A 27,950-nucleotide genomic window follows, 5' to 3' on the forward strand; every position below is an offset into this window, starting at 1 on the left:
GCAAGGCTCACACTAGGGGAGAGGCCTGCTGTGACTTCTTAAATCCAGCTTTGCCTCTGTCTCTGCTGATCCTTATGTCTCCCATAGCCCCAATGATGAGTCCTCACTCTCTAAACCAGCCCACAAGGTCCAGAATAGGATATCCCTCTTGATAAAGCCATGTGCTAAGCAATAATACAAGTTGGTATATTTGCAGCTGCCTCAGTCAGTGTCAATGAGGAGGCAGCAATATGTCTCAGGGCTCTACTCTTGACTCTTTCTCATGTAACATTTTTATAAATGAATTGAATGAAAATATAAAGCACAGGTTGATAAAGTTTTCAGATAAAACAGCTTGGAGAGAGTAATATTAAATACACTGGGTGAAGGAATAAAAATCCAAGAAGATCTCAAAAGGCACAGAAAATGAGCTGAATCAAAAGATATATATTTTTTTTTTGAGATGGGGTCTTGCTCTGTCACCCAAGCTGCAGTGCAGTGGCAAGAACACAGCTCACTGCAGACTCGACCTCCCGGGCCCAAGCGATCCTCCCACCTCAGCATCCCAAGTAGCTGGGATCACAGGCATGCCCTATGGCTGGCTGATTTAAAAATTTTTTTCTGTGCAGACAGAGTCTCCCTCTGTTGCCCAGGCTGGTCTGAACTCCTGGGCTCAAGTGATTCTCCTGCCTCAGCCTCCCAAAGTGCTGAGATTACAAGTGACCCACCACACACAGCCAAGGTTAAATTTAATGAAATGAATATGAATTCCTATATTGTGGGTTTCAATCACCAAACTGTGAAAGCTCTTGTGGCCGGGCACGGTGGCTCACGCCTGTAATCCCAGCACTTTGGGAGGCCAAGGAGGGAGGATCACGACGTCAGGAGATCGAGACCATCCTGGCTAACATGGTGAAACCCCATCTCTACTAAAAATACAAAAAAAAAAAAAAAATTAGCCAGGCGTGGTGGCGGGCGCCTGTAGTCCCAGCTACTTGGGAGGCTGAGGCAGGAGAATGGCGTGAACTCAGGAGGCGGAGCTTGCAGTGAGCCAAGAAGATGGAGCCACTGCACTCCAGCCTGGGTGACAGAGTGAGACTCCATCTCAAAAAAAAAAAGAAAAGAAAAAAGAAAAAAAGAAAGCTCTGTTTAGCATCTGTGAGCAGGACTTGGTGTCTTGTTGACCATCAGCAATGTGCTATGGCCAGGATAAAAGCTACCTCTGCCCTTAGCCGGGGTACTGTGTGTGGTTCTTGGGGACACCCTTGCTGGCAAAGGTATGGAGAATTGGCTTCACGTTCACTGCTTGTGAGTGTTAAATTGTACTACTTTTTTGAAAGGGAATTTGAAAATACTTATTAAAAGCCTTAAAGATGTACACACCTTTTGATTCCCCAAAAGCACTTCTACAAATCTATCTTTGTGAAACAGTCATGGGTGAATGAAAAGATTTGGCCTGTTTTCACACCTTTGTTTAAAATGATCAACATTAGGAACAATCTCAATATCAAAAAAAGTTACTGAATAATAAATAAGTTGGTTTGTAAACTAATTGCTGGAAGCCTCCATACAATGTAGAAACTAAAATATTTAATGCAATAGAAAAGGTGCAAGTTGCTTTGGTAGGTCAAACAGCAGTATGTTCCAAATCTCAGAGAAGGTAAAGAACTTAGCCAGAGCTCTCTTCACGGAGAAGAGGCTGGGAGAGGCAGGCCTGGCACCCACCGAGGACACTTCCCAAGCCTGAGATGTGCCTTCCTCACTACTTTGGGGAACCGTCATAACTTCTCCATGTTTGGTGTTTTTGCTTCAGCCTGTCTCTCCAGAGCTGTTGGCAGCAAGCACCCTAAAACAAAAGGGTCTGTGTTCTTTTCTATGAAATGGAGTCCCTTCTGTGCCAGGGCCACGCCTAGATTTACTTTTTACAGCCCCAGCACCTAAATGGGTGTTTAACACATAGGCGGTGCTATGGTTTGAATGTTTGTCCCCTTCAAAACTCATGTTGAAATTTAGTCACCAATTTTAACAGCAGGGTTCTGCCCTCTTGAATGGACTAATGTCCTTCTCAGGAATGGGTTTTTTATAAAAGGGCGAATTTGGTCCCTTCTCGCTCTCTCTTGCCCTTCTGCCACGTAAGGGTGCAGCAACAAGGCGCCACCTTGGAAGCAGACTCTGGGCTCTCACCAGACAGACACTGAATCTGCTGGTGCCCAGTCAAATCTTGGATGTCCCAGCCTCCAGAACTTTGAGAAATAAATTTCCATTGTTTATAAATAACCCAGTCTCACATATTCTGTGGTAGCAACAAACATGGATTAAGACAGCAGGTGTTCAATAGATGTTGAATGACAATGTTGCCATCTGAGTGGATCGCCTCCCAGACCTGGTGTGCTCTGCCGCTGGGATACCCGAGTCCCCACAGTCCAGCCTCATGGTGGTTCGGTCACAAGGGCCTGACTTAGAATCACATGGGCAGTCTTCTCTCCAAGCTGGCCAGTGAACAACAGTGCTGCCCTGTTCTAGCAGGTGGTCCACCTTGAGGGGAAAGCAACCTCCAAAGTGAGGAAGTAGCCAAAGAGGCAAAGCTGTGCTCCGAGACTGTCTCCCTCTAGGGTCCCCTCAGCGTCCCTCTCTCCTGTGTGACTTACAGTTCAAGCCTGTCTGGGTTTTCAATGAGCCCTTTTGTCTCCCTCCCCAAACTCTCTCCGGTGTTTCCCACACACAGAAAGAGGGAGAGCCTGGAATTTTGTTTCCAAAGCACAGCAGCAGCTGAGACAAGCCACAAGGCGACTTGAAGCTGTCAACAACGCTGTTCTGCAGCCCTTCAGGTGGCTTGGAGTCTGCTATTTTGAAGGCAAAACTCAATGCAAAGCGAGGGCGGGGAAGGCAGGGGGAAGGCAGCAGGAGGGCTGGCGGAGTCGAGCCTCCGAAGGGCCCTGTGCTGCTCTGGGAAGAAGGGGTTCACCCTGGAGCCAGACTCCTGGACCGTCTCTGCCAGGAGAAATTCTAAACTTTCCTCAGCTGCTTTCTGGTAATTTGTGGCTAGACTCGAGCATGTCAGCTGAACCAGAGCCAAAGTCACTGTGGTTTCCTGGGGTCACAACCGCTTCGTGCTTGGCGGAGAGCAGAGAGTTGTTCTGGATCTTTCAGCACGAACGACATCTGGGCTTCATTGAAGCTCTCACTGACTCAGGAATGAAGCTTTTATTCCCCTTGCCCCGAAGGTGGCCAGAAACCAAAGACAAAATGAATGCAAGTCATTTGCTCACTCACCCGTCTCCCTGGCCACCTCAAACCCAATGTGAGGGCAGAGCTGTTAAAATCCATCCTCCCCAGCACCTCAAAGGAGACAAGTTTGGCTCTAGAAATCCTCCCACCGCTCCTCCTTCCTTTATCCTCTTTTCCCTCCTGGTTCCCCTTTCCCACAGCCCAGTCCCTTTGTCCTTCCCTGGGCCTTAGTTTCCTCCGCTAGAACATGGAAATGATAGTATCTATCTCACAAGATGACGGAATGGAAATGAAGGTGCCGTAGACATTGTAAATCAGGGTAGGCAAATTCCGCCTGTTTCTGTATGGCCTATATCTCAGAATGGTTTTTCCTTTTTTTTTTTTTTTTTTTTGAGATACTGGGCCTCACTCTGTCACCTAGGCATTGAGTCCAGTGGCACCATCAAGTTCACTGCAGGCTTGAACTCCTGAGCTCAAGGATCCTTTCTCCTCATCCTAGGAGCTAGGATGGCAGGCATGTGGCTGGCATGGCCACTACATTCTGCTAATTTCAAAAAAAATTTTTTTTTGTAGAAACAGTGTCTTGCTATCTTGCCCAGGCTGGTCTCAAACTCCTGGCCTCAAGTTGTCCTACTGCCTTGGCATCCCAAAGTGTTGGGATTACAGGTGCAAGCACTGCACCTGGCCCTACATTTTCAAATGGTTGAGAAAAAAGCAAAAGAAGAAAAATATTTCATGACCTGTGGAAATTATATGACATTCAAATCTCAGAGTCTAATAAATAAAGTCTTACTGAAACACAGCCACATCCATTCACTTACATATTATCTATGGCTGCTTTTGTTACAAAGGTAGAATTGAGTACTTGTGACAGAGACCTTCAGGCTCTGAAAGCCTAAAATATTTACTGTCCCGGGCCTCGTCAATCCCTGTCGTCAAGGGCTATAAAGAGTAATAATTCTTATTAATCTCTCTTACTCTTCTCCATCAAAACTTGCTCCCAGGATGAAGCCTGTCATATTGAAAGGAATTGAATGATCCTTTCACACATCAATGACTATTGAAAGTTGAATTTATGTCAGTTCTCAAAGACATTTTCATTTTGACAGAAAGTGTTATGTCTAAAAGGAGGGCCTCTGCGATGATGAGATTTCAAGCAATAGTCGGTGACAGGTTTTTGGGTGAGGGCTTCAAGTGACATGTAAGCAGCTGCATCTCTGCCTTTTATTATTTGCCTACACGTATATACAAACCATCAGAAACCCTGGCAGACAGAAACTGTCTATGAAAAACACTGCCATGGTGGAAAATTCTAACAGCACCTCTAATTAACTTCAGGATATCTTCACTGGGTTCATATATATACATGAGTTCAATTACAAACAACTCTGCTGAGTAATATTTTGGATCCTCCACAATCTGTTGTGGGTGCCTTATCTTCTGGCTCTTACCCGGCCTTCCATTCACTCCTCTGGCTCTGCTCCTGTCCAGACCCCTCTCTTGAGCTCTAGGCCTGCAGAGCCTGCTGTGCATCTCCCCCACCAACGCCCCCCCCGGCACCCCAACTTCACACCTCCAGGACTGCTCTCCTCATCAACAGCCACTGCCTGGAGCTGCCCTCACAGACTCACGCCACCCACCCTGAGCCCACGCCCAATGCCCTTGTGCCGCCCTCTTCCCTCCCAACCTATCACCAGCCCTTCTTTCTTCTACCTGCACGGCACCCATGCCACCAGCTCAGGACCACCGCATGCTGCAATAGAGCTCTTGCCCTGTTCCAGTCCACTCTCCTCTCAGCTGCCAAAGCAGCCCTTTCAACAGATATCCTCCAGATTAAAACCCTTCCATGGCTCCCCATAGCCTGATCCTTTAGAGTCTAAAGCCCTTGTAATCCAGCCCTGCTGACCCCTCTGAATTTAGTTTTACCTGATTCCTGCCTTGCCATCTAAATTCAGTGGAGTTGAGCCACTTGAGTCCCAAAGACCACACTTCCTCTTTACCAGGACTACCTTACTTTAGGACCAAGCTCAGGCACCTCTTCCTCCAGGAAGTCTTCCCTGATAACTCCTGGGCTGAGTGATGGGCTCCTCCTGGCCTTTACCCCTTTCATGTACTTATTTGCCCCGTGGTTCTCATCTGTTTATCTGTCTCTTACAGTAACTGCAGAAGCCTCTCCACTGTCCCTAAGGAGCAGGGACAGTGCCTGGCCCATAATAAGTGCTCAATAAATGTTGGCAGAATGAACAAGGGGAAAGAGGAAGGATATCTCGCCACAAGGTCATGATGTCACATGGCCCATCCCCTTTTCTCAGGCCTGGCATGTAGGATCTTACTGTTCATTGCAGTTTCTCCAGCACCCATCCGTCTCTGTCACAGGAAGCTCTTCCTCTTTTCAGCCCAAGGGTTAGTATCAGAGTCCAAACCCACATTCAAGTAATCAAAGTGAGCACTTAGAGCCTCCCTGTACAAAGTGTGGTCCCAGACCAGCAGCTTCAGCGTCGCCTGGGAGCTTGTTAGGAATTCCAAGTATCAGGCCATATCTTGGCCTACTGGAATCAGAATCTGGGGGTGGGGCATAGGGCAATCTGTGTTTTAACAGGCTCTGCAGGTGATTCTTAAAGTTTGAGAACTCAGGGCCGGGCCCTGACAGCCTTGAGCTGAGTGCTGTATATATGCGTTCTCTCATTTAATCCTCACACCATTGCCAAGTAGATATTATTATTCTTGCCCCCATTTTACAGGTGAGGAAGCTGAGGTCGCTCAGTAACTTTGTTAGCCTGGCAGTGTGCCTTCAAGGCCTGCACCACCACACCCAGCCTGCCTCACCTGTGAAGAGATGCTAGTGAATTCTCATGCCAAACGTGGAAGTGGCCCCTTCATCTCATCTTCCTCTTAATTCGTTGTGCATGTGTGTCTGTGTGTGTTGGGTGGGTTGGGGGGAGTAATGACACCTGCAAATGGGTCACAGTTGGGTGTGAGTCTTTTGGATGAGTGGCTGTACGTCTCTAGGCCTCAATGTCCTCATCAGAGGAGAATGAACTAGATGGCTCCCAAGTTCCTGCTACCCTGAAACCTCATGATGCCACAGGGCAAGTGGAATTTTCTCCATCCCCCAATGATCCTAGAGCCTTCAAGGACTGCAAAAACCCTCCATTCTCCTCAGCCAAGCACAGATCAGAGGACAGAGAGAGACCCACAGGGGACCTGAAGAAAATACCCTCCCATTCCCAGCACAGACATTTCATGGACTAAACAGCTCACAGACACCAGGACCACTGTTGGCTTTGACTCAAGTATTCTGAAAAGCTGCTTTTCTGCAAAGTGTATGATCCCCTAAAACAGCCTCCCAGACATTGTAACCCAAGACAAAGGACATCAGGGTGTGGGATCTGCACTGGCCCTGGGGAGCAGGGATAGTAGAGACTACAGGCATTATATCCCACCAGTCCCCAGTCTGAGGCAGGGAGCATGGTTCCAAGCTGCCCCTGCCCCAGGATGTCCCATGGCCAGAGATGTCTTTTCCCAGCAGGCTGCAGTATGCTTGCAGGGGCCGCTGCCCACCAAGGGCCCTGGCGTGTGATCTGGGCCAGCGTCACAGAAGCCAGGCCAATCTGGAGGCACCTCCCGCACCCAGGAGGCCAGGCAGCCCCGGAAAGGAAGAGGTGGCAAAAGCCGTACAGTACTCACCGAGGGTATGAGAGGTTCTTCTCCCAGTGACTGAGGGCTGGTGTGTCTTTGGCATGAATACCAGAGCAATATAAAACCCCAGAGGCGGATCTTCTTTAAACAAAGTCCCTAAAAAGGCCAGCTGACGGTGTGTTAGCAATATTACCATATAAGGTGGTTTTTTCAATAAATCGCCCTGGGGGTAGGGAAGGGGGGTGGGTAGAGTGAATTATCATTTGAAAAATGTATGCAAAAGGACTCAGTGGCAACAGCCCTGGTGCTGGTAGATTTGTTCCTTTTATGCTGCAGTTGCATAAACAAAACTCACACCAGGCCTTATAAGCTGCCCAGAGTGAGACCAGATGCAGCTGTGCTCCTGGAGTGAGAACCATACCAAGAATGGCAGTGGGCCTCCTCCATCCACACCTCCCTCCTCAGGCCCTGCTGCATGCAGCCCCTGGGTCTGCCTGGGACACCCAGGCAGTGTCCCCAAAACAGGTGCAATTATGCCTTATCTGGCACGAGCCTGGGACCAATGAAAGCTGAAGAGAAATGGCATCTGTACCCAGGAAAGAAATCCTGTGTGCCCTACTCACCTGCTGCACCTTGGCACAAGCTCCTAACCCTTGGGCTGAGTTCTCTGAGGGTCTCAGGACACCTTAGGCTTCATTCTGTCTTGGCTCCTTCCTGGGTTTCCTTTAAATATCTCTAAATATCTGCAGACTGAGGGACCTGCTTCAGGGTTGAGGCACACCTAACAAGACTCCTGGCCTGTAGGATTTTCCACAGTCCTGTGATTCTTGAGCTTCTTTTTCTTTTTCTTTTTTGAGATAGAGTCTCACCCTATCTCCCAGGCTGGAGTGCATTGGTGCAATCTCGGCTCACTGCAACCTCCGCCTCCCAGGTTCAAACGATTCTCCTGCCTCAGCCTCCCGAGTAGCTGAGATTACAGGCACCTGCCACCATGCCCAGCTAATTTTTGTATTTTTAGTAGAGACAGGGTTTCACCATGTTGGCCAGGCTGGTCTCGAGCTCCTGACCTCGTGATCCACCTGCCTTGGCCTGCAGGTGTGAGCCACTGCACCTGGACTTGTTTTTTTTTTTTTTTTAAATTAGACAGAGTCTCGCTCTTGAACTCCTAGATTCAAGCAATCCCTCCACCTTGGTCTCCCAAAGTGCTGGGATTACAGGTGTGAGCCACCATGGCTGGCTGATTATTGCTCTTCTTTGTGTAATTCACGTACTATCCCTAGGTAGCTGGTTCATTTCCCACATTATCAGCTACCAGCTCTGCAGTATCACTTTCAACTCCACATTCTCATGGTCCCCCTCCCTCACCCTCATCCAGACTAAAATGATCAATTGCCTATTGGACATCCCAATCCAGATGACTCTCCAGCTCTTCAAACTCATCCTGTCTAAAACTGAACCCTTCTTCCCTACCCTCAAAGCTGCTGTGCCTCCTGGGTCGCCAACTTCCAAGTCCATCCCCTCAGCCCTTCAAGCTAGAAGTCAGTCAGTCTAGAACCCTGTGTCTCCCTCATGCTCCCACAACCACCTGGGCAGCACAGCCTGGTGCTCCCTCCAGCAGAAATGCCCCTCAGCTCTGTGTCCTCCCTTCATCCCTGCTGGCCTGCACTGCCTCAGGCTCCAGTCCTGTCTGGCATAGAGTGGGGCACAGCTTCCTGACTGACCTTCCTGACTCTGCTTCGTCTTCAACACAGAGGTTCCCAAAGCATGGGGACCACCAGAGTGCAGTGGCAGCATGACATGGGAATGTGCTCACAATGCAGATTCTCAGGCGTCACCTAGCCCTATTGAAACAGAAACTCAGTAAATAGGCCTTAGCCATCTGTGTTTCTTAAACTTTCCCCACCCGGTGCCCAGGATAACCCCGCTTCAATAGAAGAAGCATGCATTGCATCCCTGCTAAACGCACAGGGAGTTTCAGGTGGTTTTGGGTCACCTAGTGCAATGGCTTGGTACAGGTCTGGCTTCCTCATTAACTGAAAGTTGAGGCAGGACAAGGTGTGAATGAGGAGTGTCCTCTGCTGAGAGAGCCCAGAGGAAAGATTTAAAAAGGCTTTCCTTGAGAACCTGCAGTTGTTCCCTGTGAAGAAGGAACACTGTTGTCATTGTGAGGTTCACTTACTCATCATTTGATCACTGGCCTGCGTGTTTAGTGCCTAAGTCTAAATTCCAGGCCTGTGGGAAGCTTCCTGAGCTTTTCAAGTTCCTAGAAAAACCCTCACGGGGGATTCTGGAGGGAAGAGGGCTCCCTTTCCGGAGCTGTGCTGCATAGAAGGTGGCAGTGGATGAGGTGTGAGCTGTCCCAGCACGGACAGAGTGCTCGCAGTCCCAACTGGCCGAGGCAGGTAGCTCAATGCTAAGTGACAGGGTCATAAGCTCCCCCTGTGATTCTCTCTTCTTGTGTGGGAATGAGGCCAGGGCAGGGACAGGGTGCCAATCTCCCTTGACCTGATCATGGGTTTAGAGGGGTCATCCTTTTCCTTCTCAGAGTAAGCGTTGCTTCACAGAGTGAGCTTTCTTCTAATCACTCAGCACCGTGGTCAGGGTGCAGATGGGGGCACCTTGCCCTGTCGATATTCCCCTCTTAGTTGGCACAGCCAGTCGACAAACAATGAAAAGCCTATAACAAAGGCACTGGTTGTGATCTAGGCTCCAAACAGCCCAGAGACCAGAAAGCAGGGACTAACTGAATAAACTGAAGCTCTAAGGAAATGTTTAGGGAGAGATCAGAAGGTGAGGGAGGTTACACCAGGTACTCGATTTGTTTATATTTAACATTTTTTTCTGGTTTCAAAAATTCAATCCAAAATTTCAAAAAATACAAAAATGTGTATTTTAGAAAGCAAATGTTCCCTATAATCCCACTTAGACCTAAGTCAGAGAAGGCCACTGTTAAGGGCAATAGGATACCTATTTTAAAAATATTTTTTCCAGATTTTTTCTAACATTTTAATATCATTTTACAAAAATGGGATTATGTCATTGCATATGTTTTTACAACTGTTCTGAAACTTGTCATGTTCTCTTAATAATACTCTTGGATGTCTTTCAAAATCAGTTCATATAATTTTTTAAACTCTAGCATCGTTTTCCACAGTAGGGATATACCATAAATTAGTTGACCAATATCCTATTGATGGGCTCTTGGGTCATTTCCAGTGTTTTTACTCATGCAAACATTGCTAACATTAATAAAACTTTGTATATGTGCCTTTGTGCACATGTGGGAGTATTTTCATACGGTAAATTTGTTTAAGTGGAATTGTTTGATTAAGTAAGCACATGGGAAATATTGATGGAACCTGCCAAGTTGTCTTACAAAAATTTGTACGAGGTTATACTCCTGCTGGGAGAGTATGAGACCACCTCCCTCTTCATGTTATTTCAGACAGTTAGCATTAATATGGTTTTTTTTTCAGTACATTACATTTGTTTATTACATTTAGAAACATGTCAGTTTTCATATGACTGGCCACCTTGGAACTGTTTAGTTTTTTCCTTAATTACAAAAGTAATGTATGCAATGATTAAAAAAAAAAGAGGAAAATATACGAACTAGGTGTTCACATCTTGAGTTGTTTCCTTGAGTGGGCAATTGCCGAAATGAGCCTCTCTGCTCATCTGGCTGTCTCTCCTTGTGTCCAGATGAACCATGTGGATTATTGGCAATTACCCATCTTTTAAATGTTTCCTAATCGGGAAGGAGAAACTTAGCATCTTCTTGTTTTAAAATTCTTCTTCTTATTATTATTATTGAGACAGGGTCTCGCTCTGTTACCCAGGCTGGAGTGCAGTGTAACTTGACATCTTACTGGATGTCTTGACATCCAGGGCTCGGGTGATTCTCCTGCCTCAGCCTCCATAGTAGCTGGGAATACAGGCATGTGCCACCCTGCCCTCCTAATTTTATTTTTATTTTTATTTTTTGTACAGATGGAGTTTCACCATGTTGCCCAGGTTGGTCTTGAACTCCTGGCCTCAAACGATCCAACGGCCTCAGCCTCCCACAGTGTTGGAATTATAGGCATGAGCCACCGCACCTGGCTCATGAAAGTGTAAAATTATGTGGTAACTAATGAGAATGAACACATGTTTGTCTTATATTAACTTTTCTTTTCTTCTTTTTTTTTTTTTTTTTTTTTTTGAGACAGAGTCTCTCTCTGTCACCCAGGCTGGAGTGCAGTGGTGTGATCTTGGCTCACTGCAACCTCTCTGCCTCCTGGGTTCAAGCGATTCTCATGCCTCAGCCTCCCGAATAGCAGGGATTACAGGTGTGCATCACCATGCCCGGCTGATTTTTGTGTTTTTTAGTAGAGATGGAGTTACACCCTATTGGCCAGGCTGGTCTGGAACTCTTGACCTCAGGTGATCTGCCCACCTCAGCACCCCAAAGTGCTAGAATTACAGGCATGAGCCACTGTGCCTGACCTAACTTTTTTTTTTTTTTTTAAACTTGTCTTTCTCTGAAAATGGCTGGTTCCTGTTTACTTTTTTTTTTTTCTATTGGATTGTTCACCTTTATCTTCTTGAGTTATGAGAGATCTTTGTATATTATATTAGTGATATTATTAGCCTTTTGCCTACCACAAGTGTTGCAAATATTTTCCCCCCAGTTTAAACATTTGCCTTTCCATTTTGTCTGGTAGCATTTGCCTTACTAAAGTTTAATCAAATGTCTTTCCTGTTTGGTGTCTGTTTTATAACATCCTTAGGAAGGCTGAGCACTTCTTTTTATACATTTTAACTTTTAAAAAATTGTAATTGTGGAAAACACATATAATATAAAATTTACAATATTAACCATTTAAAAATGTATGGTTCTATATGTTTTTTTTTTTTTTTTGAGACGGTGTGTCACTCCTGCAGCCCAGGCTGGAATGCAATGACGCAGTCTCGGCTCACTGCAACCTCCGCCTCCTAGGTTCAAGCGATTCTCCTGCGTTAGCCTCCTGAGTAGCTGGGATTACAGGAACCCACCACCATGCCCAGCTAACTTTTGTATTTTTAGTAGAGACGGGGTTTCACCATGTTGGCCAGGCTGGTCTCAAACTCCTGACCTCAGGTGATCCATCTGCCTTGGCCTCCCAAAGTGCTGGGATTATAGGTGTGAGCCACCGTGCCCTGCGGTTCTGTACTATTAAATATATTCACATTGTTATACAACCAGTCTCCAGAACTTTTTTATCTTGCAAAACTGAAACAGTATCCATTAAACAACTCCTCACTTTGCCCTCCCCCAGCCCCTGGCAACAGCTCTTCTACTTTCTGTCTCTGAATCTGACAACTCTGAGTACCTTATAAGAGTGGAGTCATACAGTGTTTGCCCTCAAGGTTCATCCATGCTGTAGTATGAGTCAAAATTTCCTTGCTTTGTATTTATGTAATTTTATTTTTCAGAGACAGGGTCTTACTTTGTCATCCAGGCTGGTGTGCAGTGGTGTGATCATAGCTCACTGCAGCCTCAAACTCCTGGGCTCGACCAATGCTCCTGCCTCAATCTCCCAAACAACTAGGACTATATGCATGCTCCACCACACCCAGCTAATTTTTTAAAAATTTTAATTTTTGTAAAGGAGGTGGGAGGCGGGTCTCAATATGTTGCCTAGGCTGGTCTTGAACTCCTGGCTTCAAGCAGTCCTCCCGCCTGTGTCTCCCAAAGTGCAGGGATTACAGGCATGACCCAATGTGTGGCCTCCTTCCTTTTTAAAGCTGAATAATATTTCATTGTATCTATATAACACATTCTGTTTATCCATTCATTTATTGAGTGACACTTGAAGTCCTTTCACTTCTTGGCTATTGTGAATAATGCCACTATGAACATGGATGTACAAATAGCTCTTTGAGACCCTGCTTTTACTTCTTTTGGGTATACACCCAGATACAGAATTGCTGGACCATCTGGTAATTTTCTTTTTACTTTTTTGATGAAATGCCAAATGGTTTTCCATAGGGACCACATCATTTTCCATTTCCACCAACAGTGGTGCACAGTGATTCCAATTTCTCCACATCCTAGCCAACACTTTGTTATTTTCAGGGTTGTATTTTATTTTTTTAAGTAGCTATCCTAATGGGTGGCTACTTTTGAAAAACTGTATATAAGCGTGTTTTAATTAAACAGACTTTCTTTTTTTTTTTTTTTGAGATAGAGTCTTGCTCTGTCACCAGGCTGGAGTGCAATGGCATGATCTCAGCTCACTGCAACCTCCACCTCCCGGGTTCAAGTGATTCTCCTGCCACAGCCTCCTCAGTAGCTGGGACTACAGGTGTGCACCACCACACCCAGCTAATATTTGTATTTTTAGTAGAGATGGGGTTTCACCATGTTGGCCAGGATGATCTTGATCTCTTGACCTCATGATCCACCTGCCTTGGCCTCCCAAAATGCTGAGATTACGGGCGTGAGCCACCACGCCCAGCCTAGACTATTTTTTTAGAGTAGTTTTAGGTTCACAGAAACAGTGAACAGAAAGTATAGAGAGTTTCCATTACGCCCAACACCCACACATTCTCAGCTTCCTCCACTATCAACGTCCTACACCAATGTGGTTCATTTGTTACAACCAATGAACCTACATTGACACATCATATCACCCAAAGTTCATAGTTTGCATTAGGGTTTGCTCTTGGTGCTGTACATTCAATGGGTTTTGACAAATGTATGATGCCATGTATCCACCCTTATACTGTAGTGTCATACGGAGTAATTTCACTGACCATCTATTCATTCTTTTCCCTCCACAACCCCTGGCAACCGTTGATCTTTTTACTGTCTCCATAGTTTTGCCTTTTCCAGAATGCCATATAATTGAAATCGTACAGTATGTGGCCTTTTTAAGGTTGACTTCTTTTACTTAGCAATAGGGATTTAAGTTTTCTCCATGTCTTTTTATGGTTTGATATCTTATTTCTTTTTAGTGCTGAGTGATGTTTCATTGTTTGGATGTACTGCAGTTTACATATCCACTCACCTACTGACGGGCATCTTAGTTGCCTCCAAGTTTTGGCAGTTATGCATAAAGCTGCTTTAAACATCCTTTTGGGCTGGGCGCAGTGGCTCACACCTGTAATCCCAGCACTTTGGGAGGCTGAGGCAGGCAGATCACCTGAGGTCAGGAGTTCGAGACCACCCTGGCCAACATGGCGAAACCCCATCTCTACTAAAAATACAAAATTAGCTGGGCACGGTGGCACATGCCTGTAGTCCTAGCTACTCGGGAGGCTGAGGCAGAAGAATTGCTTGAACCTGGGAGGCAGAGGTTGCCATGAGCCCAGATCGCACCACTGCATTCCAGCCTGGGCGACAAAGACAGACTCTGTCTCAAAAAAAAATCCTCTTGCAAGTTTCTGTGTTAGCATAAGTTCTCAGCTCATTTGGGTAAATACCAAGGAGTGCAATTGCAAGATCTTCTGGTAAGAATGTATTTAGTTTTGTAAGAAACTTCCAAATTGTCTTTCAAAGTAGCTGTACATTTGGCATTCCCACCGGCAATGAATGAGAGTTCCTGTTGCCCCACATCCTCATGGTTTTGATTTGCATTTGAGCATTTCAACATAACAACATTTTTTCCCACTTGACAATCATTGATTTTTAATTTCTTCAAGGGAAGAAAATAGCAAATATTTATTCAGAAACTTTTAAAAATAAACATTTGTCATTTTATTTTTGTCAAAGTAAAAATTATTTTCATACTATTTAAAAAGAATACTCATTCAAAAAACTTCAGGAATAAGACAAAGTAGAAAAAATTCCCACCATCCTGATAACCACTATGAACTTAAATCTTTCCAGACATTTTCAAGATATAAACACATTTAGAAAAATGGTATCAGGGCCAGGTGTCGTGGCTCATGCCTGTAATCCCAGCACTTTGGGAGACTGAGGTGGGAGGAATGCTTGAGGCCAGGAGTTCAAGACCAGCCTGGGCAAAATAGTGAGACCCTGTCTCTAAAAAAAAATTTAAAAATTAGTTGGGTGTAGTGGTGTGGATCTGTAGTCCCAGTTACTTGGGAGGCTGAGGTAGGAGGAGCCTTTGAGCCCAGGAGTTCAAGGCTGCAGTGAGCTATGATTGTGCCACTGCACTCCAGCCTGGGCCACAGAGTGAGACTCTGTCTCTAAAAAAAAAATAAATAAATAAAAGGAAAAAGAAAACTGGTAGCATCCTGCACATGCTATTTTATATACTACATGATTTATTTTGCTTTTTATTATCTTTCATTTGTCACTAGAATGTCAGCTCCAGGAAGGCAGCAATTCCTTTTATTTTTTGCTCACTGCTGTATCCCCAGCACCTAGAAGAGGGTCTGACACATGTAGGCACTCAATAAATATTCATTAAATAATGCAATAAACAAATCCCACTTTTACAACATAACAAAATGTTTTGGAATTTCTTCTTTCTGTGTCCATAGTATAATTTTCATCATCATCTATTTTACTGGCTGTGTATATTTCAAGGTATTTATTGAGCTTTACTGACTGGCCATGTAAGTGGTTTCTGATTGGTCACTATTACAAAGAATTCTGTGGTGAATATGCTTTTACTTATACTTGTGTACCTGTGGTATTATCTCTTTAGAGCAATTTAAAAAGAGAAGTTCCTTTGTCAAATAGAATGCATATTTTAATTATAAACCATTTTTGCTAAGCCAGACCTCCAGAAAATGATTGCAATTTATTCTCCCACTCAGGCACAAGAGTGCTTATTTTCATTTTCTGCAACCCAGCTAGACAGCATAAAACTTGTTAATTTTTGCTGTCTAATAGGTAAAAAATAGTGTTGCACTGGGTTTTGAGTTTGGTTATTAGTGAGCTGCAAATCTTTTCTTTTTTACTGTTCCTTTATATATCTTTTCAAAATTGCCTATTTGTGTTTTTGCATTGTTATTAAATTGCTTGATCCTTTTTTATTGATTTACAATAGCTGTTAAATAAAAGATAATTAATCTTTTCTATGTCATGACTGTTGCAAATACTCCTAGTTTGTCATTTCTTTTAAAATTACATTCACGGTAGGCAACCTGCTTGGGTCCCCTTCCACGATGTGGAAGCTTTGTTCTTTCGCTCTTCACAATAAATCTTGCTACAAAAAAAAAAAGAAAGAAAGAAAAATACATTCATGGTAGCTTTTGCCAAACAGAAGTTCCACTAATTTTTTTTTATTTGAGGGATAACATACAGACAGTAAAGTAAACCACCAATTTTAAGTGCTCAGTGTCTTCTTTAGAAATGTGCGTATTTGAGGTGTAAACATGATGTTATGGGGTACATATAGACAGGAAAGTGGTTACAATAGTGAAGCAAATTAATGTATCTCTCATTTCACATAGTTACATTGTGACAAGAGCAGCTAAAATCTACTTACTTAACAAGAATCCCTTATACAATACAGTATTATGACCTGTAGTCCTCAGGGTGTACATTAGATCTCTAGACTTGTTCATCCTACATACCTATCTTCTACTTTGTATCCTTTGACTTACATCCCAATTCCTTCCCCCCTTCATCCCTCCCCACTTCAGCCCCCCCACTATTTTAACCACTGTCTCTATCAGGTTTCCAGGTAAGCTCTCTCAGTCAATAATCCTCCCAAGTTAATCCTCTGATAATGTTTTAACTTGATGTAATAAAATCTGAGGCCAGGCGCGGTGGCTTATGCCTGTAATCCCAGCACTTTGGGAGGCCAAGGCGGGTGGATCGCCTAAGGTCAGAAGTTCGAGACCAGCCTGACCAACATGGTGAAACCTCGTCTCTACTAAAAATACAAAAACTAGCTGGGGGGGTGTAGTGGTGGGCGCCTGTAATCCTAGCTACTCAGGAGGCTGAGGCAGGAGAATCGCTTGAACCAGGAAGGCGGAGGTTGCAGTGAGCCGAGATCGCACCATTGCACTCCAGCTTGGACAACAAGAGTGAAACTCCGCCTCAAAAAATAAAATAAAATCTGTTTTTCCTTCATGGTATCTATCTTTGTGCCCTGTTTAGGAAAGCATTCCCCAACTCATACTTGTGTAAACATTTCACTGCCTTTTATTCTGTCACTTTCATTATTTCTATTGTTATACTGAAATATTTAACCCAGCTAAAATTTAGTCTAAACTGTAAGATAAGGATCAAATTCCTCTGTCTCCTCTGTTCCCCAAGGGCTACTTCCCAACATCGTTTATTAACTAGTCAATACCATTTATGTATTAAGTAGTCAACACTATCTCCATGATTTGAAATATTCCCTTTTTCTATGCCCTTTTCCTTTATTTCTGTTTATTGCAGCAACATTATCTCATCATTTTAAATATCGCTTTTAATATCAGCAATATTGCATCTTCACTCTCTTTCAAACATTTCTTAGTTATTATTATTTATTCTCCAAGAAAAACTATATTTATTCATTTATTTATTTTTCAGACAGGGTCTGGCTCTGTCACCCAGGCTGAAGTGCAGTGGCACAATCATGGCTCACTGCAACCTTTACCTCCCAGGCTCCAGGGATCCTCCCACCTCAGCCTCCCAAGCAGCAGGGACTACATGTGCACACCACCATGCCCGACTAATTAAAAAAAAAATGTTTTTGGAGCGATGGGGTCTCCCTATGTTGCCCAGGCTGGTCTCAAACTCCTGCGCTCAAGCAATCCTTCTGCCTCAGGCTCCCAAAGTGCTAGGATTACAGGCATGAGTCACCACACCCAGCTCACATTATTTTTTGTATTAAGAAAGTATGAATCCATTATAAGTTTATTAACAATTATTAATGAAAAGAGTTGGATTTAATAATTTGTTTCAGCCTCTCAATGATCCTCTAAGATAAAATATTTTAAAATCACCTGTTTGAAGGCGTCAGAGAAGCATTCAGTTCACGTTTCTAGAGGTGAGGTTTCTAGAGAGAAAGAAAACTCATTTGGATGAATCTGATATTCTATGTCACTTTCCTCTTGAGACATCTTTCCATGTTAAGCAGTACAAGGCCATAGATCAAGTTAAGCAAGAAGCAGTAACTAAGAGACTGAGAAGCTAATTAGAGTTTTAGCAGACTGATGGGGTTGGGGGAAAAATACTGGAGTTTAGAGCCCACTGTGGAGGAAGAGCACTGTTAAACACTCCAGGCTTTCTGTTGGGATCTGTGATAGTTAATTCTATGCGTCAATTTGACTAGGCCACAGTATCCAGGTATTTAGTGAAACATTAATCTAGATGTTTCTGTGAAGTTATTTTTCAGATGAGATCTATATTTAAATCAGTAGACTTTGAGTAAAGCAGGTTACCCTTCACGATGTGAGTGGGCCTCATCCAATCATTTGAAAGCCGTAATAGAAAAAGACTGACTTTTCTGGAAGCAAAAAGAATTCCGCCAGCAGATTGCCTTTAAACTCAAACTGCAGACCCCAATTCTTTCCCAGCCTACTCTGCAGATTTTAGATCTGCCAAGCCTCCACAACCATATGAACAAATTCCTTAGAATCCTCTCTCTCTCTCTCTATATATATGTATATATACACAAACAAATATATATATATACACAAAAACAGACACATAGACCAATGGAACAGAATAGAGAGCCCAGAAATAAGTCCACACACCTACAATCATCTGATTTCAACAAAAGTGACAAAAACAAGTAATGCGGAAATGGAAAAAGGACTCCCTATTCAATAAATGGTGCTGGGATAATGTTTTACTGAATACCTGGGTACTATGACCTAGCCATAACTTCTGTATCTGGTGCTAGCCATAACTTCTGTATCTGGTGCTAGCCAGATACAGAAGATTGAAACTGGCCCCTTTCCTTACACCATATACAAAAATCAACTCAAGAATGATTAAAGACTTAAATGTAAAATCCAAAACTACAAAACCCTGGAAGACAACCTAGGCAATACCTTTCTGGACAGGGAAAAAGGCAAAGATTTCATGATGAAGATGCCAAAGACAGTTGCAACAAAAACAAAAATTGACAAATGGGATCTAACTAAACTAAAGAGGTTGTTTTTCTTTTGTTTTTTTTCTTTTTTGAGACAGAGTTGCACTCTTATTGCCCAGGCTGGAATGCAATGGCGCGATCTCAGCTCACTGCAACCTCTGCCTCTGGCGTTCAAGTGATTCTCCTTCCTTAGCCTCCCGAGTAGCTGATATTACAGGCGCCCACCACCATACACAGCTAATTTTTGTATTTTTAGTAGAGACGGAGTTTCATCATGTTGGTCAGTCTGGTCTCGAGCTCCTGACCTCAAGTGATCCACCTGCCTCGGCCTCCCAAAGTGCTGGGATTACAAACTAAAGAGCTTCTGCACAGCAAAAGAAACTATCAACAGTGAACAAACAATGTACAGAATAGGGGAAAATTTTTGCAAAGTACGCATCTGACAAAGGTCTAATAGCCAGCATTTATAAGGAACTTAAACAAATGTACAAGAAAAAACAAACAACCCCATTAAAAAGTGGGCAAAGGACATGAACAGACACTTTTCAAAAGAAGACATACATGCAGCCAACAAGCATATGAAAATAAACTCGACAACACTGATCATCAGAAAAATGCAAATCAAAACCACAATGAGATACCATCTCACACCAGTCAGAATGGCTATTATTAAAAAGTAAAAAAATAACAGGTGCTGGCGAGGTTGTAGAGATAAAGGAATGCTCATACACTGTTGGTAGGAATGTAAATTAGTTCACCCATTATGGAAAACAGTGTGGTAATTCCTCAAAGACCTAAAAACAGAAATACCATTCCACCCAGCAATCCTATTACTGGGTATGTACCCAAAGGAATATAAATTGCTCTGTCATAAAGACACATGTATGCATATGTTCATTGCAGCACTATTCACAATAGCAAAGGCATAGAATCAACCTACATGCCCATCTATGATAGACTGGATAGAGAAAATGTGGTACATACATATACACCGTTAAAAACTATGCAGCCATAACAAAGAATGAGATCATGTCTTTTGCAGAAACATGGATGGAGCTGGAGGCCATTATCCTTAGCAAACTAACACAGGAACAGAAAATCAAATAATACATGCCCTCACTTATAAGTGGGAGCTAAAACTAAAAGAGATGGACACAATGAGGGGAACAACAGGCACTGGGGCATACCTGAGGGTGAGGGTGGGAGGAGGGAGGATCAGGAAAAATAACTGCTGGGTACTAGGCTTAATACCTGGGTGACGAAATAATCTGTACAACAAACTCTCGTGATACAAGTTTACATATATAATGAACCTGCACATGTACCCTTGAACTTAAAATAAAAGTTAAAAACAAAGCAAAAAGATTGTTGGGCTGGTTATTTAATGATAAACTGACAATATGCTGCTTATAAGAGATACTCCTTAAATGCAAGCATATAGTAATATTGAAAGTAAGAAGCACTAATCAAAAGAAAGTTGTATCAATCTCAAAGTAGATTTTAAGTCAAGAAGCAGTCCTAAAGATAGAAAGAGACATTTCATAACATAAAAGGGTCAGTTCATCAGAGGATATAACAATTCCATATTTATATGCATCTAATAACATAACTTATATATACATGCCAAATGTGTGTGTGTGTATATATGTATATGTGTGTGTATGTAAATAAATAGAGCTCAAAAACTGACTAAACACAAAAGAGAAATAGATAAATTTGCAATCATATCAGGAGACTTTAGCACTACTTTCTCAGTAATGGACAGAAGAAGGAGCCAAAAAAATCAGGAACAGTATAGAGAATTCGAACAACAGGATGAAATCTTATCTGTGTAATGGAGTGTTGAGTGAACAGTTTTCTATTCCCCCAAATTTTCTTCTCTTTCTTTCTTCTCTTTCTTTCTTTTCTTTCTCTCTTCCTTCCTTCCTTCCTTTTGTTGTTGTTATTGTTGTTGTTGAAATGGAGTCTCACTCTGTCGCCTAGGCTGGAGTGCAGTGGCACAATCTCGGCTCACTGCAACCTCCACCTCCTGGGTTCAAGTGATTCTCCTGCTTCAGCCTCTTGAGTAGCTGGGATTACAGGTGCCTGCCACCATGCCGACATAATTTTTGTATTTTTAGTAGAGACGAGGTTTCACTATGTTGGCCAGGCTGGTTTCAAACTCCGGACTCAAATGATCCACCCGTCTTGGCCTCCCAAATTGCTGGGATTACAGGCGTGAGCCACCGTGCCCGGCCTCTTATCTGCTTTTTATTTCAACTGTTCTAGTGTTAAGCTGCATTGGTGATAGCTTTCTCTCACTAGCCACTCCAGGCCATCTCTTTCAGGGACCCCTGACCACAAAAATACCTGTTTAAATTCCTCCATTTACTTCCCATATCATAAAGAAAAACAAAGACCTCTAGTTGATAATATTGAATTCAATCTTTAGCTTTCTCTTCAATCCATGACTGACTAAAAGTTTTGTTTCTGAGGATGATTTTCATCTGGATAAAAAACAACTTCCTGGTCATTAGAGAAATGCAAATCAAAACCACAATGAGATAACATCTCACGCCAGTTAGGATGGTGATCATTAAAAAGTGAGGAAACAACAGATGCTGGTGAGGATGTGGAGAAATAGGAACGCTTTTACACTGTTGGTGGGAATGTAAATTAGTTCAACCATTTTGGAAGTCAGTGTGGTGATTCCTCAAGGATCTAGAACCAGAAATACCATTTGACCCAGCAATCCCATTACTGGCTATATACCCAAAGGATTATAAATCATTCCACTATAAAGACACATGCACACGTATGTTTCTTGCAGCAATATTCACAATAGCAAAGATACGGAACCAACCCAAATGCCTATCCATGATAGACTGGATCAAGAAGATGTGGCACATATCCACTATGGAGTATTATGCAGCCATAAAAAAGGATGAGTTCACGTCCTTTGCAGGGACATGGATGAAGCTGGAAACCATCATCCTCAGCAAACTAACACAGGAACAGAAAACTAAACACTGCACGTTCTCACTCATAAGTGGGAGTTGAACAACGAGAACACATTGACACAGGGAGGGGAACATCATACACCAAGGCCTATTGGGGGGTGGGGGACAAGGGGAGGGGGAGCACTAGGACAAATACCTAATGCATGTGGGGCTTAAACCTAGACGACAAGTTGATAGGTGCAGCAAAACACTATGGCACTTATATACCTATGTAACAAACCTGCACGATCTGCACATGTATCCCAGAACTTGTAAAGTAAAAACAAACAAACAAAAAACTTCCCAATAGCTACGGTTGTTCCTAAAATCAATCCCAAGGTAAACAAGAAGGCAGCAAATGCGGTGAATCCAGGTGGAACAACTGAAAGAGGATCTCTCCAGGCTGCACTTGTATCAGTGTTTACTGTGTTCCCTCCAAAGAAGAGCCGATTACAAAGCTGTGTGTACATAGTGAAAATAAAAATGAAAGCAGCATGGATACAAGCCAGAGGTGCTAAAAGAAGGAACAGTGTGAACGAAGCATGATTTTGGTAACCATAATAGTTGTGAATGTGTGATGAAATTCATACTTCCTCCAGTTGTATGTAAGGGCTGATATCACAATACAGAGTCAATCATGGCCACTGCAGAACATACTGCTGTAACACCAAGGGCTGTGATGGGACCCTCTCTTTAATTCTTGGAGATTTTCAAACTTTATAACTGAGCCGAATGTATGCATTTTGGCAAGGAAGAATGTCTTCCTACTTTTAAAGAATTACAGATTTCTCTTTTCTGTGCACACATTTCCATGTGCCACAAGTCCCAGTGTGTTCTTTAATTGTCATGCCTTCAAGTTGTGACACGTTAACATGGATTGTGCCATTTTCACCATCAAGCACTCAAAGCTCTTTATCTTAACTAGGAGAATCAAGTTTCTTGGTTTGAAACCTAACCTCAGTCTGCTCCCTGGTGCCCACTCCTCAGCCATGGCATACTTGGGCAGTAGAGACAGCCAGGGCACACCAGAACAGATTTTCTCCTCTTTGGCTGACTCCATCATGAGCACCTCAGTTCAGAGTAAGCAGAAAGCAAATCTTGGTCTTCAGAGGCTGGAATGCAGGACCCATGTGTCTCCTGCCAGCGTGCTTACTGAGACTCAGCAATAAAGTATTTTAAAATTAAGGTATGTACATCTTTTTAGATACAGTGCTATTGCACAGTTAATAGAGTACAGTGTAGTGTAAACATAACTTTTATATGCACTAGGAAACAAAAAAAAAATGTGTGCAATTTGCTTTACTGTGGTGGTCTGGAACCAAATATTCAGTATCTCTGAATGTTCAGTTTGTCTGAACACCACTCTCTGCTTTCCATGTGTTCTGAGCCTTGAGTGGCTTGGGAGGTACCCCAAGATCCGGGCTCCGGTAACCCCACTTCTCTTATTATCAGGCAGTCTCTCACTCCCACTCCCACACTTCCTGGCAAGCACTTGGGTGTGTGTTTCCCAGCCTCCCTATCCTCATCTTGGGAGACAGGAGAAGCTGGGGATGGTGGTGATGGGGAAAAAGGGGCCGGAAGCCTCTCCACGGGATGGTTCTTTTAAAAGTCAAGCTCTACCCAACACTCAGGCCTGCCTACCCAGAAGGGTAGCTTTTATTTTTTTATTTTGGAGACAGAGTCTTGCTCTGTCACCCAGGTTGGAGGACAGTGGCCCAAACACGGCTCACTGAAGCCTTGACCTCCTTGGCTCAAGCGATCCTCCCACCTCAGCCTCCTGAGTAGTTGGCACTATAGGTGCAAACCACCATGCCTGGCTGCTTTTTGTATTTTTTGTAGAGACTGGGTCTCACCACGTTGCCCAGGCTGGTCTCAAAGTCCTGGACTCAAGTGATCCTCCTGCCACAACCTCCTAAAGTGCTAGGATTACAGGTGTGAGCCACCATGCCTGGCCAAGGGTGTCTTTTAAATGAAAGTAGGGGCTGGGCGCAGTGGCAACTACTGGACTTAGGCCTTATTACTATTATTGTTATATTATCCATAGTTGCCAGGTATTGAGTCATGTCTGTGTGCTGCAAATTGTACTGAGCCATGTGTATGCATTATCTTATTTAATCTTTTTTTTTTTTTTTTTGAGACAGCCTCACTCTGTCACCCAGGATGGAGTGCAGTGGTGCAAACTCGACTCACTGCAACCTCTGCCTACCAGGCTCAAGCGATTCTCCTGTCTCATCCTCCCAGGTAGCTGGGATTACAGATGCCAGCCGCCACACCCAGCTAATTTATGTATGTTTTCAGTAGAGACAGGGTTTCACCATATTGGTCAGGCTGGTCCGGAACGCCCGACCTCAAGTGATCTGCCCGCCTCCGCCTCCCAAAGTGCTGGGATTACAGGCGTGAGCCACCACGCCTGGCCTAATCCTGGTATTATTTACATTTTAAAACGTTGAAGACTGTGAGACCAGGGAGGTCAGTTTACTTTTTGAAGTCACGCAACCAGTAAGTGAGGAAGCCAGGAATATCCCTGGTCAGTCTCGCCCCTGCACCTGCCCTCGTAAGCTTGGCATTATGCCTCCCCTAGTACTGAGGGAGAAAGCTCTACTTGCAACTTGGTGTTAGCTGAGAACTATTAAAATCATCACTTGCAGTGTTCTGAAGGTGAAATTCTCACGTAACAACATAACGCAAATAACTAAGAATCAGTTTTAGTTTCAAAATGTTACTGCAAATGTGGGTCCTCCTTTCCATACATTTGGTTTAAGAAGGATTTTTGGGTAACCAAAAATGACCTTTAACAAGTCAAATGAAGAAGCTGTGAAGAACCAAGATAGGAAGAGGCCACTCAGGACTTCATCAAAGTTACAGTTTATCCTACATTTCTCACGGTCTTCATTTACTTTTTTTTGCGATGGAGTCTCCCTCTGTCGCCAGACTGGAGTGCAGTGGTACAATCTTGGCTCACTGCAACTTCCGCCTCCCGGGTTCAAGCGATTCTCCTGCCTCAGCCTCCCGAGCAGCTAGGATTACAGGCACGCGCCACCACGCCTGGTTAATTTTTGTATTTTTAGTAGAGACGGGGTTTCACCATGTTGGCCAGGCTTGTCTCGATCTCCTGACCTCGTGATCCACCCGCCTCAGCCTCCCAAATTGTTGGGATTACAGACATGAGCCACTGGGCCTGGCCTTTCACTGTCCTAAAAATACTTTACTTCAATACATTGTGGTAAGAATTGAATCTGGCTGATAGACCTCTGGCAACAAGGGCGGACTCTGTAAGTTTTCTGAGTTATTCTGGAAAGTGGGTTTGTGTGGGGCCCAATGCTGAGTAACACCTAGGAAGTTCACTTCCTCCAGCTCTTATAAAACGGGGTCAACTGCCCCAAGTTTTATAAATATGAGGCAAGTCGCTGACTAGAACTCAGTTATGGTCCTTCACTGCCCACGCAATTTTAAAACTTTACCCCAATCTAAAGCACACACATAGAACTTTCTGCCTCTGGAGTTGCCAATGCTTCTCAGTCGTGAGCTCCAATCCTCAGTTTTATTGATTGCTTTATTTATTTATTGTGTTCACTTTTATTTTCTTACTTTATGGACGTGGCTTTGTTTGGCTAGACACAGAGTCCAGTTTAACTTGCCTTCAATAAGGACATCCTGTATCTCCTCTAACTCAAATGAAAAGTCTATTTGTTTATTGGCCATTCTACCCAAATTCCATGCTAGCTTTTTAACAAATTGTATAAATTGGGATTCTCAGATCAGCCTTTGACATAAGGAACAGATGAGCTTTAAATAATAATTCCATGATAGGCTGCTACTGCCATAATTTTTGCTTTATGGTAGCAAGAATAATATCAAATCATTTGCAACTTTTATTGACCTATCCTCAGCTATGGGCCCTGGCTGAATTGATCAGGCACTGCTCTTCTGCTTCATGGGTCAGAGCTGTGGGAACAACTTTCCTGAGGGCTGATCCAGGCTGGGCTCTAACACCATGTACTTTTCCACTCATTAAAAAAAAAAAAAAAAATCTGATGCCATCTTTGGATGAGCTGGTTGCATAGCCTCCCTTGCTATTAGGAAAAAAAAAAAAAAAAAAAAGGAGGCTGGGCATAATGGTTCATGCCTATAATCCAAGCACTTTGGGGAGGCCAAGTCGGGAGGATTGCTTGAGGCCAGGAGTTTGAGACCAGCTTGGGTAACATAGCAAGACCCTGTCTCTACAAAAATCTTAAAAGATTAGCCAGGCATGGTGGTGCACATCTCTAGTCCCAGCTACTCGGGAGGCTGAGGTGGGAGGATCACTTGAGCCCAGGAGGTTGAGGCTACAGTGAGCTATAATAGGGCCACTGCACTCCAGCCTGGGTGACAGAGCAAGTCCTCCCTCAAAAACAAACAACCCTCCCCCCTAAAAAAACCCAGAAAACAAAAACCACACTCACACAAAAGAAAAAGCAATATTCTTTCTTACTCTGATGATATAGTTTAATTTTCTTGGACAGGGAATGTTTTGTATTTGCACAGCAGAAGCTATTAGCTAATTATGGACAGAAAGAAAGGCTACAGATCAAAAACCTCTGATGTTAGTTGTTACCTAGGTAAGTATTCCCAAGTTTATAAGTAAGGAGACAACCACACTGTCTGAAATTCAATTCCCTAAATTTGCTTATACAGAAACTTTTGTGGTTACTGCAAGCTCCTTCTCCACTGTAAAGTGGGAATCCATGTAGTAAGTGGGCCACGGGCTCTGTTCCTCCATCTTGGTGAGCTGTGTCAAAACAAAACAAAAATGAATTAAAAATTGAGAGCCTCATATCTTACTCAGCCATCAATAAAGAATGGCAGCTGCACCCCAGGCACTTGCCAAAGATTACGGTTCTGAGCTCACTGTCACTAAATATTTATTAAAATGTCAGTGCAGAGAACAACCCAGAGTTGTTTAAAATGCATGCAGTCCACCTGAGCTCCCAGATATGACGAAATCCATCCCTAGGCTAGGTCCAGTTAGCAGACAACCCGGTGTCTCAGCTGGACTATGTTGTCTTCCCCACACCCACCACAATTCCAGTAGAATTACATTTACCATATCTTGCGCTTTAGTGAGATTCCATCATTTCTATGGGAAAACAGAACCCCTCTACCTGATGTTGGGTTTGTTAAGCAAATTATTTATTACATCATACATCCTACGGCCCATCCATGGTGGGAATGTAAGTAATCATGGTTTACGTGTTTTGCTTTATTGCTGAATTCACTTTGTTGCATACTTGATTTCTAGATCCTTCCCCCACTTTCGATTTATTTTCTCTTTCTAATATTTTACACATCCTATGAATCTGTCTGAAGTCCTTTCTACAAGGTTTCTAGAGTCCTGTGGGACTTGGCATTTAGTAGGCATACAGTAAATATTTGTTGAATAAAAGTGGAAAATACAGAAATTAAAATGAGAACATTCATTTCTCCCTCACCCTCAACGCTTCGGAATAGAGTTGGTGCTCATGATTCTGCATACACTCATTGATCATGAGTTGCTCTTGCACTGCGACAGTAGGGCTCCTTTATCTTACTTCATTATCTGCTCCTTGAGGACAGAGAGCATAACATCTACTTCTTGTGTACTTTGAACAGTGCTCTGCACACAGCAGGTACTCAATATACGCAAATTAAATGAATGACCCACAGCCTGGATGTGCGACCCACCTTTTTGGGAGTGAGAAGGTCACTACCCCATCATCCAGCTGCTGTTATCTAAAGCTAACAGCACTTGGTGTTCCCATTTATATTAGCTCACTCACTTTGGGTCATACTGCCCACAGTAGAGATGGTAGGCTCTAGTTTTTTCTCCTAGGCATGCATGGTGGACATCTGTTGCCTTTGCCTGCCCAGTATCTACTTCCCCTTCTGCTATTAATGCCACCACCATTCTTCTTTGGAAATGAATGCTGCCCCACTCTCAGTGCATGTGGCATAGATGGGTTATGGGTACATGATCCAGGCCTGGCTAATATTCCATCCTCCTGGCCAGAGTGATTGGTTCAAGGATGAAGTCATGACCAAAGCCATGACCCAATAACTCAATTCCAAATATTGTGTCGAAACTGTTGAACTAAGAAGTTCTTTTTCTTGGCCAGATGAGGTGGCTCACGTCTGTAAT

The 27,950-nt window shown here is 43.5% G+C and overlaps 2 protein-coding genes and 1 pseudogene across 8 annotated transcripts in view; all 3 read right to left on the reverse strand.

The window, feature by feature from the left end:
- ACTG2 (actin gamma 2, smooth muscle) overlaps positions 1-6,996 on the reverse strand; it is a 27,030-nt gene extending 20,034 nt beyond the window's left edge. Inside the window, exon 1 of the mRNA XM_054475694.2 lies at positions 6,895-6,996. The gene's annotated coding sequence lies outside the window, so the exon portion shown is untranslated. The remainder of the gene's footprint in view (positions 1-6,894) is intronic.
- Positions 2,997-27,321, reverse strand: LOC129030007 (palmitoyltransferase ZDHHC6-like; annotated as a pseudogene).
- Positions 26,260-27,950, reverse strand: part of STAMBP (STAM binding protein) — a 45,935-nt gene continuing 44,244 nt past the window's right edge. For 3 of the 7 annotated variants that reach the window (XR_008497367.2, XR_008497372.1, XM_054473467.2), the window contains one exon: positions 26,260-26,564. The gene's annotated coding sequence lies outside the window, so the exon portion shown is untranslated. Of the gene's footprint in view, positions 26,565-27,264; positions 27,378-27,950 lie in introns of all 7 variants that reach the window. The other 4 variants (XR_008497368.2, XR_008497371.1, XR_008497373.2 and 1 more) reach the window with 2 other exon arrangements.

Source organism: Pongo pygmaeus, chromosome 12 (assembly GCF_028885625.2).
Source record: "Pongo pygmaeus isolate AG05252 chromosome 12, NHGRI_mPonPyg2-v2.0_pri, whole genome shotgun sequence".
NCBI classification, from domain to species: Eukaryota; Metazoa; Chordata; class Mammalia; order Primates; family Hominidae; genus Pongo; species Pongo pygmaeus.